The sequence below is a fragment of the Pristiophorus japonicus genome, chromosome 1 (genome assembly GCF_044704955.1).
Source record: "Pristiophorus japonicus isolate sPriJap1 chromosome 1, sPriJap1.hap1, whole genome shotgun sequence".
Lineage (NCBI taxonomy): Eukaryota > Metazoa > Chordata > Chondrichthyes > Pristiophoridae > Pristiophorus > Pristiophorus japonicus.
Genome location: NC_091977.1, coordinates 533,949,956 through 533,964,378, shown reverse-complemented (window position 1 = coordinate 533,964,378; position 14,423 = coordinate 533,949,956). Strand labels below are relative to the sequence as shown.

Here is a 14,423-nt window from a genome sequence, read left to right as displayed (position 1 = left end):
AAGCCCAGCAAATTTTCCCAGTTCATTTATCAAATTCCCTTTTGAAAGTTACTATAAAGTCTGCCTCCGCCACCCTTCCAGGCAGTGCATTCCAGATCATCACAACCCGCAGAGTTAATAAAATGTTTCCTCTTGTCGCCTCTGGTTCGTTTGCCAATTACCTTAAATCAGTGGTGAATTGTAATCCCAACAGTTTGGTAGTTCAACATTTTAGCAAGAGAATCTAGCTCAGCAAATTATCAAGTATCTGAGGCAGAGACCAGGAAGACCCCAAATCTGGTGCCCAGTCTGACCATAGCCCAGGGTAGGTGGCAAAGGCTCTCAAATTCATCTCTGCACCCTTGGGTGGGGTAGGGTAGGGAAAGAAAAGGGATCAGAAAAAAAATCAACCAGGATCCCTCCCTTCAACATTAACCAGTAAACCGCTGCTGGAAGTGCACATATATCAATACCAAGTATGCTCTGGTTCACATGTGCAGATTGCATCAGGCTGGTCTGTGATGACTCATGATCAAACAGCCTATCGGTGGTGTCAATATTCACAAACAATGGCCACCTACACAAAGCACCAGGGGACCACCAGCATCGCGGCTTCCTCTGCTGATCCCGCGCATACCAGCTTTCCTGATGTTACGTTCGAGCATGTGAATGGGACGCGCGCCCAAAATAAAATCAGGGGGAACATTGGCCATCAGCACCCATCTATCAAAGACCGCCCTAAGTGGAGGAAGAGCATCCGGGAGGGCGCTGAGCACCTCGAGTCTCGTCACCGAGAGCATGCAGAAAGCAAGTGCAGGCAGCGGAAGGAGAGTGCGGCAAACCAGACTCCTCAACCACTGTCTGTCCCACCTGTGACAGAGACTGTAATTCCCATATTAGGCTGTTCAGTCACCTGAGAACTCATTTTTAGAATGGCAGCAAGTCTTCCTCGATTCCGAGGGACTGCCTATGATAACGATGATTCATAGCCCAACCAAGAGTCCACATTAAGAAAGGTACGGAGCAAAGGAACCGGGCAGAAAATTGCTAAGTTAAAAATAAAATGGATCTTAAAATAGGGAAAGGCCCCCCCCTATACATGACCAACCACTAGAATGACATGCATTATATTGCATTTTGAATTCAGAGTATTAACTCTGCAGGTGATCCTCATGTACTGGCACACTCATTACATTTTCTGCATGAGGGCAAAGTTGAAAAGAATTTTCATTTGATTATTATACATGAACATAGTACAATTATTCCTAATTCTTATGTTCTTATAACCAATAAGGGAATTAAGGGTTATGGGGAGCGGGCAGGTAAGTGGAGCGGAGTCCACGGCCAGATCAGCCATGATCTTTTTGAATGGCAGAGCAGGCTCGAGGGGCTAGATGGCCTACTCCTGTTCTTATGTTATGTTCTTAGGTGCTTATGTAATTTTACACAGTAAAAACATTCGTGCAACAGATTCATCCAGTCTAGAACCTCACATACTATGTGCTACTTTAGGAAGATAGGAACAGGAGGAAGCTATCCTTGAGCCTGCTCCATCATTCAACGAGATCATGGCTGATCTGCAACCTAACTCCATAAATCCACCTTCGGCCCATATCCTTTAATACCTTTCGACTAACAGAAAGCTGTCACTCTCCGATTTAAAATTAATAATTGATCTAGCATCAATTTCCATTTGCAGAAGAGTTCCAAAACTTCTACCACCCTTTGTGTAGAAAGGTTCCCTAATTTCACTCCTGAAAGGTGTGGTTCTAATTTTCAGATTATGCCCTCTAGTCCTCGACTCCCCAACCAGCAGAAATAGTTTCTCTCTATCTACCCTATCTATTCCCCTTAATATCCTGAAAACTTCAATTAGATCACCCATTAACCTTCGAAATTCCAGGGAATACAATCCTAATTTGTGTAATCTCTTCTCGTAACTTAATCCTTGAAGTCCAGACATCATTCTGGTAAACCTACACTGCAGTCCCTCCAAGACCAATATATCCTTCCTCAGGTGTGGTGCCCAGAACTGCTCCCACAGTACTCTAGGTATTGTCTAACTAGTATTTTGTATAGCTACAGCATTATTTCTACCTCACATTAAGGTTATAAGAAACATAATAGGAACAGGAGTAGGCCATTTGGCCCCTTGAGACTGCTCCGCCATTCAATAAGATCATGGCTGATCTGATCTTGGACTCAACTCCACTTCCCTGCCCGCTCCCCGTAACTTTTGACTCCCTCATTATTCAAAATTCTGTCTATCTTCACCTTAAATATATTCAATCATCCAGCCTCTACAGCTCTCTGGGGTAGAGAATTCCAAAGCCCTCTCAGATTCTTGTGTTTCAATAAGATCACCTCTCATTCTTCTGAACGCCAATGAGTATAGACCCAAACTGCTCAACCTTTCTTCATAAAACAACCTATTCATCGCAGGAATCAATCTCGTAAACCTTCTCTGAACAGCCTCCAATGCAAGTATATCCTTCCTTAAATACGGAGACCAAAACTGTACTCCAGGTGTGGCCTCACCAGATACCCTGTACAGTTGTATCAGGACTTCCCTACTTTTATACTCTATCCCCCTTGCAATAAATACCATTTGCCTTCCTAAATACCTGCTGTACCTGCATACTAACTTTGTGTTTCATGTACAAAGGACTCCCAGATCGCTCTGTATCTCAGCATTTTGTATCTCTCTACATTTAAATAATTAGCTTTTTTATTCTTCCGAACAGAGTGGATAACCTCACATTTTCCTACATTATACTCCATCTCCCAAATTTTTGCAAACTCTCTTAGCCTATCTATATGCCTTTGCAGATTCTTTGCGTCCTCCATGGCGATCAAGGGAAATCAGGGATAGTATTAAAGCCAAGGAAGTGGCATACAAATTAGCCAGAAATAGCAGCGAACCCGGGGACTGGGAGAAATTTAGAACTCAGCAGAGGAGGACTAAGGGTTTGATTAGGGCAGGGAAAATGGAGTACGAGAAGCAGCTTGCAGGGAACATGAAGACGGATTGCAAAAGTTTCTATAGATATGTAAAGAGAAAAAGGTTAGTAAAGACAAACGTAGGTCCCCTGCAGTCAGAATCAGGGGAAGTCATAACAGGGAACAAAGAAATGGCAGACCAATTGAACAAGTACTTTGGAGGACACAAACAACCTTCTGGATATAAAAGGGGTCAGAGGGTCGAGTAAGGAGGAGGAACTGAGGGAAATCCTTATTAGTCGGGAAATTGTGTTGGGGAAATTGATGGGATTGAAGGCCGATAAATCCCCAGGGCCTGATGGACTGCATCCCAGAGTACTTAAGGAGGTGGCCTTGGAAATAGCAGATGCATTGACAGTCATTTTCCAATATTCCATTGACTCGGGATCAGTTCCTATTGAGTGGAGGGTAGCCAATGTAACCCCACTTTTTAAAAAAGGAGAGAAAACAGGGAATTATAGACTGGTCAGCCTGACCTCAGTAGTGGGTAAAATGATGGAATCAATTATTAAGGATGTCATAGCAGAGCATTTGGAAAGAGGTGACATGATAGGTCCCAGTCAACATGGATTTGTGAAAGGGAAATCATGCTTGACAAATCTTCTGGAATTTTTTGAGGATGTTTCCAGTAGAGTGGACAAGGGAGAACCAGTTGATGTGGTATATTTGGACTTTCAGAAGGCTTGACAAGGTCCCACACAAGAGATTAATGTGCAAAGTTAAAGCACATGGGATTGAGAACTGGTTGTCAGACAGGAAGCAAAGAGTAGGAGTAAATGAGTACTTTTCAGAATGGCAGGCAGTGACTAGTGGGGTACCGCAAGGTTCTGTGCTGGGGCCCCAGCTGTTTACACTGTACATTAATGATTTAGACGAGGGGATTAAATGTAATATCTCCAAATTTGCGGATGACACTAAGTTGGGTGGCAGTGAGAGCTGCGAGGAGGATGCTATGAGGCTGCAGAGTGAGTTGGACAGGTTAGGTGAGTGGGCAAATGCATGGCAGATGAAGTATAATGTGGATAAATGTGAGGTTATCCACTTTGGTGGTAAAAACAGAGACAGACTATTATCTGAATGGTGACAGATTAGGAAAAGGGGAGGTGCCACGAGACCTGGGTGTCATGGTACATCAGTCATTGAAGGTTGGCATGCAGGTACAGCAGACGGTTAAGAAAGCAAATGGCATGTTGGCCTTCATAGCGAGGGGATTTGAGTACAGGGGCAGGGAGGTGTTGCTACAGTTGTGCAGGGCCTTGGTGAGGCCACACCTGGAGTATTGTGTACAGTTTTGGTCTCCTAACTTGAGGAAGGGCATTCTTGCTATTGAGGGAGTGCAGCGAAGGTTCACCAGACTGATTCCCGGGATGGTGGGACTGACCTATCAAGAAAGACTGGATCAACTGGGCTTGTATTCACTGGAGTTCAGAAGAATGAGAGGGGACCTCATAGAAACGTTTAAAATTATGACGGGTTTAGACAGGTTAGATGCAGGAAGAATGTTCCCAATGTTGGGGAAGTCCAGAACCAGGGGTCACAGTCTAAGGATAAGGGGTAAGCCATTTAGGACTGAGATGAGGAGAAACTTCTTCACCCAGAGAGTGGTGAACCTGTGGAATTCTCTACCACAGAAAGTTGTTGAGGCCGATTCACTAAATATATCCAAAAGGGAGTTAGATGAAGTCCTTACTACTAGGGGGATAAAGGGGTATGGCGAGAAAGCAGGAATGGGGTACTGAAGTTGCATGTTCAGCCATGAACTCATTGAATGGCGGTGTAGGCTCGAAGGGCCTAATGGCCTACTCCTGCACCTATTTTCTATGTTTCTATGTTTCCACACAACTTGCCTATATTCATTTAAATTTCTTATTAACTTCTTTCAGATATTTTTTAAAGTTTTGTTAAAAAAGTTTTTTTTTGAAAAATAAAGATTTTTCTTCCTTCGAGGCTTTCTGGTCGTGTTGTTGCCACCTCCAATCTCTGGTCATAAAGAATTTATAGTTTATTGTGTTTGTTTCAGCCAACAATTATTTACATTTTTTAAGCGCCTGGGAGATTCTCCGTGTCTGCAGTTGCCATGAAGCATTAGTTCCCCACTGTTGATGTTTCAGGAAGACTGTCGGATAAGCGCAGAGGCAGTGGAGAGGTAGAGTTGGGTGACATCAGCGTACTTCCACAATTACACAACACCCCGATCCGCGAAGGACTCCCACGGCGACATTGTGGCCGTGGGAACATCTGCTGTTAGAGGTGCTTTGGCCATGACTGGATCGGCACGAGCAGTACCAAGCAAAGGCTGTAACTCAGAGCTGGAAAAGGAGATGAGTCACGGAGAGGATGGTGTGATCAACGGCAGACTGGTAGAGCAGGGATAATGTACCACGGCCAGTAACTGGGAATGTCATTCATAACTTTGGTTAGGGCCACTTCAGTGCGGTGGGAAAGGCAGGCTTCCTGATTGGAGAGCTTCAAACAAGGAGATGCAGGAGAAGTGGACACAGATCTAGGAGACAACACAACATTCAAGGACCCCCAACGAAGAAATATATAGAAATTACAATTACGGAAGCAGGCTATTTCAATATCAATATAAGACAGTCAACAAGAAATCTAATCGGGAACTCAGAAGAATCTTCTTTACCCAAAGAGCAGTGAGAATGTGGAACTCACTACCACAGGGAGTGGTTGAGGTGAATAGTATCGATGCATTTAATGGGAGGCTAGACAAGCATGAGGGAGAATGGGGTTACCCTGATCAGAGGTAGATGCGGAAAGACAGGAGGAGGCTCGAGTGGAGCATAAACACTGGCATGGTCTGGTTGGGCCGAATGGCCTGTGTGTCGTATATCCTATTTGGCACAACCAGTCACTATCTATGTTTACCCTTCTCACAAGCAAATAGTTAAAATCATGCTTAACCACCCTGTTCCTGTATCGCTTCAACCACCTATCCAGTCTAATCGTGAATAACACAAATGCAAAATACTGCGGATGCTGGAATCTGACATAAAAACAGAAAATGCTGGAAATCTCAGCGGGTCAGGCAGCATCTCTGGAAAGAATGACACAGCTTCTGCCTCAACAACTAACCCTAGAAGGGTAAAATGTTTCTCCTGCCCCATGTTCTAAATCTCTTGCATTCAATCTTGTTCCCATGACCCCTCGTTTACTGAACTAGTCTGCTTCTATCTACCCCGATCCAGCCTTGCATTACTTTCAACACTTCTGTTACACTGTTGTGTAATCTGTGTTCCAACGAAAAAAAGACCCAATGTTTTCAAGTCTTTCTTCGTATTTGTGTTTCCTCAACAGGCAGCATCCAAGTGAATTTGCGTTGCACGAAATCGAAAGCCTCAATATTCGTCCTACAGTGTGCAACCCAATACTACACACAGTACTCCAACGGAGGTCTTAAAGGATTTTATATCGGCGCATCACTACCTTGTGGCTTTATAGTCTACAACACTAGAGACAAAACCAAGAATTCTATTAGTTGTTTTCAAATTATACAGCCAGAGGTACTGCCTTCAATATTCTGTGAACATGTTACTCCAGGTCCCTCTGCTCTTCCACAGCACCAAGCCCACTTCTAGTGAATTACTATTTTTGTGGAAATGCAACCCCTCACACTCACCGATATTGAATTCTATCTGCCACTTATTAGCCCAATCACCCATCTTACCAATATCCCTTTTCAGTTTGCTTCGGTGTTCCATAGAATTAATTGCCTCTTATTTTAGCACCATCTGCAAATTTCAACACCACTCCCTCGAGGCCTGTCTCGAAATCATTCACATACAAAAGTGGCCCAGAAATGAATCCTGGGGACACCATTACATACTTCCAAATACTCTGGAAAAACAGCCGCTAACTCCGACTCTCCGCTTTCTTCCGTCTAACTAATTCTTAAATCCAATTTGCTTTCTTCCCTGTAATTCCACACCCCCTCAACCTTCTCTGGTAATCTCCTGTGTGGTACCTTGCCAAAGGTTTTCCTGAAGTTCATGTACATGACAACCCCTGTGTTTCCCCCATCTACCATCTCTGTTACCTCCTCAAAGAAGACAATGAGTTTCTCCCAAGCATGATTGCTCCTTTTTTGAAATCCATGCTGGCTACTTCTATTATCTCTCTGGTAGCATTATCCTCAATGAAAGACTAAGATTTTCCCTACCACAGACTAAGTTAACTAACCTGTAATAAGCTCAGACTCCCCTTTTTAAAAATGGGTGCTACATTAGTTCTCCAGTTCCCTGGCTCACATCCATATTCAATAGAGCAAACAAATATAGTTTCGAGGCCTTCTGCAGTTCCCTCCCTCAATTGCTTCAGGATCCAAGGATGTATTCCATCAGGTCCTGGCACTTCATTTTCCCTTAGCTTAGTTAACTTGCCAAAACTTTTTATCCACCACAATATTTCTCATCTCACTCTCAATTTCTTACAGCTTCACCACCTGTCCGATATCCTTCTCTGGAGCAAAGGCAAATGCAAATTTATTTTTAAATATCCAGCTATTTTTATTGATTATCCTCTACAATTTACAATCCTCTTTATTTGAATAATTCCCTTTTTACTGATATATTTGTAAAATGATTACTGTTCCTTTTGAGGTTTTTAAACTTTTTTCCTCATACTCCCTCTTCATTATAGGCAGTCCCTCGGAATGGAGGAAGACTTACTTCCACTCCTTTGATGGCTGAACAGTTTAACACGAGAGCCATAGACCCTGTTACAGGTGGGACAGACATTCGTCGAGGGAAAGGGTGGGACTGGTTTGCCGCGTGTTTCTTCCGTTGCCTGCACTTGATCTCTTCACGCTCTCAGCGTTGAAACTCGAGGTGCTCAGCGCCCTCCCGGATGCACCTTCTCCACCTAGGGCGGTCTTCGGCCAGGGACTCCCAGGTGTCAGTGGTGATGACGCATTTCATCAGGGAGGCTTTGAGGGTGTCCTTGTAACATTTCCGCTGCCCACCTTTGGCTCGTTTGCCATGAAGGAGCTCCGCATAGAGCATTTACTTAGGGAGTCTCGTGTCTGGCATGCGAATTATGTGGCCTGCCCAGCGAAGCTGATCGAGTGTGGTCAGTGCTTCAATGCTGGGGATGTTAGCCTCTAAGGTTTTCTCTTAAGCTTTCCTTATCTAACACAACCTCTTATTTTAACCACTAATTATTTTCATTATTCTTTGAGTGTTCAATTTTAATTAGTTTCTTTTTATCCACAGCATCCCAAAGTTAGCAGTTTTCCACTTTATATGTGTGCGCCTATGCACGCTCAATATCCCAGGGTTGTTCCACAGTCCTGTGTGCCAATGTCTCCATCCACCTCACTTTAACTGGCTCATTCCTGATCCTGTGAAAATCTGCCTTAATCCAATCTGCTGTTCTAGTTTCTGCACTGATCTTTTCCTCTTTCAAAATGGATCTCAAACCTGGCATTATGATCACTACTCCCAAGATGAAAGTGAGTTTGAAGTTGGGAAGATAGGTAGTGTGGACAGATAGGTTCAGGGTGAGGGCGGGGGCAGGGAGGCGATAGAAAGGAACTAAAAGGAGGACATGCCAGAAGCAATTCAAGTTAAATTGGATATTTGGCCAATGATGCTAAATAATGTGCAATAGGTCAGGTCAATGAACAGAGGTAGCAGGGGAGATTAAACATCAATAAATGAAAAGTCACGAGATTAGGGAGGAGGAACAAACGTACAGATATAATGAATTCTAATGTGCCTGAGGTAACAGGAAGCAAGATAATTGAAACATAGAAAATCGGTACAGGAGTAGGCCATTCGGCCCTTTGAGCCTACACCGCCATTCAATGAGTTCATGGCTGAACATGCAACTTCAGTACCCCATTCCTGCTTTCTCGCCATACCCCTTGATCCCCCGAGTAGTAAGGACTACATCTAACTCCTTTTTGAATACATTTAGTGAATTGGCCTCAACAGCTTTCTGCGGTAGAGAATTCCACAGGTTCACCACTCTCTGGGTGAAGAAGTTTCTCCTCATCTCAGTCCGAAATGGCTTACCCCTTATCCTTAGACGGTGACCCCTGGTTCTGGACTTCCCCAACATCGGGAACATTCTTCCTGCATCTAACCTGTCTGAACCCATCAGAATTTTAAACGTTTCTATGAGATCCCTTTTCATTCTTCTGAACTCCAGTGAATACAAGCCCAGTCGATCCAGTCTTTCTTGATGTCAGTCCCGCCATCCCGGGAATCAGTCTGGTGAACCTTCGCTGCACTCCCTCAATAGCAAGAATGTCCTTCCTCAAGTTAGGAGACCAAAACTGTACACAATACTCCAGGTGTGGCCTCACCAAGGCCCTGTACAACTGTAGTAACACCTCCCTGCCCCTGTACTCAAATCCCCTCGCTATGAAGGCCAACATGCCATTTGCTTTCTTAACCGCCTGCAGTAACTGCATACCAACCTTCAATGACTGATGTACCATGACACCCAGGTCTCGTTGCACCTCCCCTTTTCCTAATCTGTCACCATTCAGATAATAGTCTGTCTCTCTGTTTTTACAACCAAAGTGGATAACCTCACATTTATCCACATTATACTTCATCTGCCATGCATTTGCCTACTCACCGAACCTATCCAAGTCACTCTGCAGCCTCATAGCATCCTCCTCGCAGCTCACACTGCCACCCAACTTAGTGTCATCCACAAATTTGGAGATGCTACATTTAATCCCCTTGTCTAAATCATTAATGTACAATGTAAACAGCTGGGAGCCCAGCACTGAACCTTGGCGGTACCCCACTAGTCACTGCCTGCCATTCTGAAAAATACTCATTTACTCCTACTCTTCGCTTCCTGTCTGCTAACCAGTTGTCAATCCATGTCAGCACACTACCCCCAATCCCATGTGCTTTAACTTTGCACATTAATCTCTTGTGTGGGACCTTGTCGAAAGACTTCTGAAAGTCCAAATACATCACATCAACTGGTTCTCCCTTGTCCACTCGACTGGAAAACATCCTCAAAAAATTCCAGAAGATTTGTCAAGCATGATTTCCCTTTCACAAATCCATGCTGACTTGGATCCATCATGTCACCTCTTTCCAAATGCGCTGCTATGACATTCTTAATAATTGATTCCATCATTTTACCCACTACCGATGTCAGGCTGACCAGTCGATAATTCAGTTTTCTCTCTCCCTCTTTTTTTTTTTTAAAAAAGTGGGGTTACATTGGCTACCCTCCACTCGACAGGAACTGATCCAGAGTCGATGGAATGTTGGAAAATGACTCAATGCATCCGCTATTTCCAAGGCCACCTCCTTAAGTACCTGAACAGTTGCTCTCTCCACAGATGCTGCCTGACCGGTTGAGTATATCCAGCATGTTCTGTTTTTATTTAAGATAGAGGGTTTAGCTGAAATGGTTGTTAAAATTGTGGTTCATCCTTTGCAGCAAATAAAGTTGATACAGCAGTGATATAAATCAAAAGGGTGACAGATTAGTGTCTCGGCTTGGTGAGATAGTGCCTTCAGTTTAATCCCCGTATTATAGATAATAGTTCTGACGAAAGGTCACCAACCTGAAACGTTAACACCGTTTCGCCCTCCACAGATGACCGACATAAGAACATAAGATTTAGGAACAGGAGTAGGCCATCTAGCCCCTCGAGTCTGCTTCAAGATCATGGCTGATCTGGCCGTACTCAGCTCCACTTACCCGCACGGACCCCGTAACCCTTAATTCCCTTATTGGTTAAATATCTATCTCTGTGATTTGAGTACATTCAATGAGTTAGCCTCAACTGCTTCCTTGGGCAGAGAATTCCACAGATTCACAACTCTGGGAGAAGAAATTCCTTCTCAACTCGGTTTTAAATTGGCTCCCCTAGTTCTAGTCTCCCCAACTAGTGGAAACAACCTCTCTGCCTCTATCTTGTCTATCCCTTTCATTATTTTAAATGTTTCTATAAAATCACCCCTCATCCTTCTGAACTCCAACAAGTAAAGACCCAGTCTACTCAATCTATCATCATAAGGTAACTCCATCTCCGGAATCAGCCTAGTGAATCGTCTCTGTACCCCCTCCAAAGCTAGTATATCCTTCCTTAAAGTGACCAAAACTGCACACAGTACTCCAGGTGCGGCCTCACCAATACCCTGTACAGTTGCAACAGGACCTCCCTGCTTTTGTATTCCATCCCTCTCGCAATGAAGGCCAACATTCCATTCGCCTTCCTGATTACCTGCTGCACCTGCAAACTAACTTTTTGGGATTCATGCACAAGGACGGCCAGGTCCCTCTGCAACGCAGCATGATGTAATTTCTCCCCATTCAAATAATATTCCCTTTTACTGTTTTTTTTCCCCCAAGGTGGATGACCTCACATTTTCCGACATTGTATTCCATCTGCCAAACCTTAGCCCATTCGTTTAACCGATCTAAATCTCTTTGCAGCCTCTGTGTCCTCTACACAACCTGCTTTCCCACTAATCTTTGTGTCATCTGCAAATTTTGTTACACTACACTGTCCCCTCTTCCAGGTCACATATGTATATTGTAAACATAGAAACATAGAAAATAGGTGCAGGAGTAGGCCATTCGGCCCTTCTAGCCTGCACCGCCATTCAATGAGTTCATGGCTGAACATTCAACTTCAGTACCCCATTCCTGCTTTCTCGCCATACCCCTTGATCCCCCTAGCAGTAAGGACCTCATCTAACTCCTTTTTGAATATATTTAGTGAATTGGCCTCAACAACTTTCTGTGGTAGAGAATTCCACAGGTTCACCACTCTCTGGGTGAAGAAGTTCCTCCGCATCTCGGTCCTAAATGGCTTACCCCTTATCCTTAGACTGTGACCCCTGGTTCTGGACTTCCCCAACATTGGGAACATTCTTCCTGCATCTAACCTGTCTAACCCCGTCAGAATTTTATATGTTTCTATGAGGTCCCCTCTCATTCTTCTGAACTCCAGTGAATACAAGCCCAGTTGATCCAGTCTTTGATAGGTCAGTCCCGCCATCCCGGGAATCAGTCTGGTGAACCTTCGCTGCACTCCCTCAATAGCAAGAATGTCCTTCCTCAGGTTAGGAGACCAAAACTGTACACAATACTCCAGGTGTGGCCTCACCAATGCCCTGTACAACTGTAGCAACACCTCCCTGCCCCTGTACTCAAATCCCCTTGCTATGAAGGCCAACATGCCATTTGCTTTCTTAACCGCCTGCTGCACCTGCATGCCAACCTTCAATGACTGATGTACCATGACACCCAGGTCTCTTTGCACCTCCCCTTTTCCTAATCTGTCACCATTCAGATAATAGTCTGTCTCTCTGTTTTTACGACCAAAGTGGATAACCTCACATTTATCCACATTATACTTCATCTGCCATGCATTTGCCCACTCACCTAACCTATCCAAGTCGCTCTGCAGCCTCACAGCATCCTCCTCGCAGCTCACACTGCCACCCAACTTAGTGTCATCCGCAAATTTGGAGATACTACATTTAATCCCCTCATCTAAATCATTAATGTACAGTGTAAACAGCTGGGGCCCCAGCACAGAACCTTGCGGTACCCCACTAGTCACTGCCTGCCATTCTGAAAAGTACCCATTTACTCCTACTCTTTGCTTCCTGTCTGACAACCAGTTCTCAATCCATGTCAGTACACTACCCCCAATCCCATGTGCTCTAACTTTGCACATCAATCTCTTGTGTGGGACCTTGTCGAACGCCTTCTGAAAGTCCAAATATACCACATCAACTGGTTCTCCCTTATCCACTCTACTGGAAACATCCTCAAAAAATTCCAGAAGATTTGTCAAGCATGATTTCCCTTTCACAAATCCATGCTGACTTGGACCTATCATGTCACCTCTTTCCAAATGCACTGCTATGACATCCTTAATAATTGATTCCATCATTTTACCCACTACCGATGTCAGGCTGACCGGTCTATAATTCCCTGTTTTCTCTCTCCCTCCTTTTTTAAAAAGTGGGGTTACATTGGCTACCCTCCACTCCATAGGAACTGATCCAGAGTCAATGGAATGTTGGAAAATGACTGTCAACGCATCCACTATTTCCAAGGCCACCTCCTTAAGTACTCTGGGATGCAGTCCATCAGGCCCTGGGGATTTATCGGCCTTCAATCCCATCAATTTCCCCAACACAATTTCCCGGCTAAACAGTTGTTGTCCCAGCACCGATCCCTGTGGCACACCACTAACCACCGATTTCCAACCCAAAAAGGATCCATTTATCCCGACTCTGCTTTCTGTTAGCCAGCCAATTCTCGATCCATGCTAATACATTTCCTCTGACTCCGCGTATCTTTATCTTCTGCAGTAACCTTTTGTGTGGCACCTTATCGAATGCCTTTTGGAAATCTAAATACACCACATCCATCGGTACACCTCTATCCACCATGCTCGTTATATCCTCAAAGAATTCCAGTAAATTAGTTAAACATGATTTCCCCTTCATGAATCCATGTTGCGTCTGCTTGATGGCACTATTCCTATCTAGATGCCCCGCTATTTCTTCCTTAATGATAGCTTCAAACATTTTCCCCACTACAGATGTTAAACTAACCGGCCTGTAGTTACCTGCCTTTTGTCTGCCCCCTTTTTTTTTTTTTTTTAAAACAGAGGCGTTACATTAGCTGCTTTCCAATCCGATGGTACCTCCCCAGAGTCCAGAGAATTTTGGTAGATTATAACGAATGCATCTGCTATAACTTCCGCCATCTCTTTTAATACCCTGGGATGCATTTCATCAGGACCAGGGGACTTGTCTACCTTGAGTCCCATTAGCCTGTCCAGCACTACCCCCCGAGTAATAGTGATTATCTCAAGGTCCTCCCTTCCCACATTCCCATGACCAGCAATTTTTGGCATGGTTTTTGTGTCTTCCACTGTGAAGACCAAAGCAAAATAATTGTTTAAAGTCTCAGCCATTTCCACATTTCCCATTATTAAATCCCCTTTCTCATCTTCTAAGGGACCAACATTTACTTTAGTCACTCTTTTCCGTTTTATATATCGGTAAAAGCTTTTACTATCTGTTTTTATGTTTTGCGCAAGTTTACTTTCGTAATCTATCTTTCCTTTCTTTATTGCTTTCTTAGTCATTCTTTGCTGTCGTTTAAAATTTTCCCAATCTTCTAGTTTCCCACTAACCTTAGCCACCTTAGCATTGGTTTTTAATTTGATACTCTCCTTTATTTCCTTGGTTATCCACGGCTGGTTATCCCTTCTCTTACCGCCCTTCTTTTTCACTGGAACATATTTTTGTTGAGCATGACGAAAGAGCTCCTTAGAAGTCCTCCACTGTTCCTCAATTGTGCCGCCGTTTAGTCTGTGTTTCCAGTCTACTTTAGCCAACTCTGCCCTCATCCCACTGTAGTCCCCTTTGTTTAAGCATAGTACGCTCGTTTGAGACACTACTTCCTCACCCTCAATCTGT

General features: G+C 44.1%; 1 protein-coding gene across 4 annotated transcripts in view; it reads right to left on the bottom strand.

Annotated features, from left to right (window-relative positions):
- trappc8 (trafficking protein particle complex subunit 8) overlaps window positions 1-14,423 on the bottom strand; it is a 205,208-nt gene that overhangs the window by 89,872 nt on the left and 100,913 nt on the right. The window lies entirely within an intron of this gene.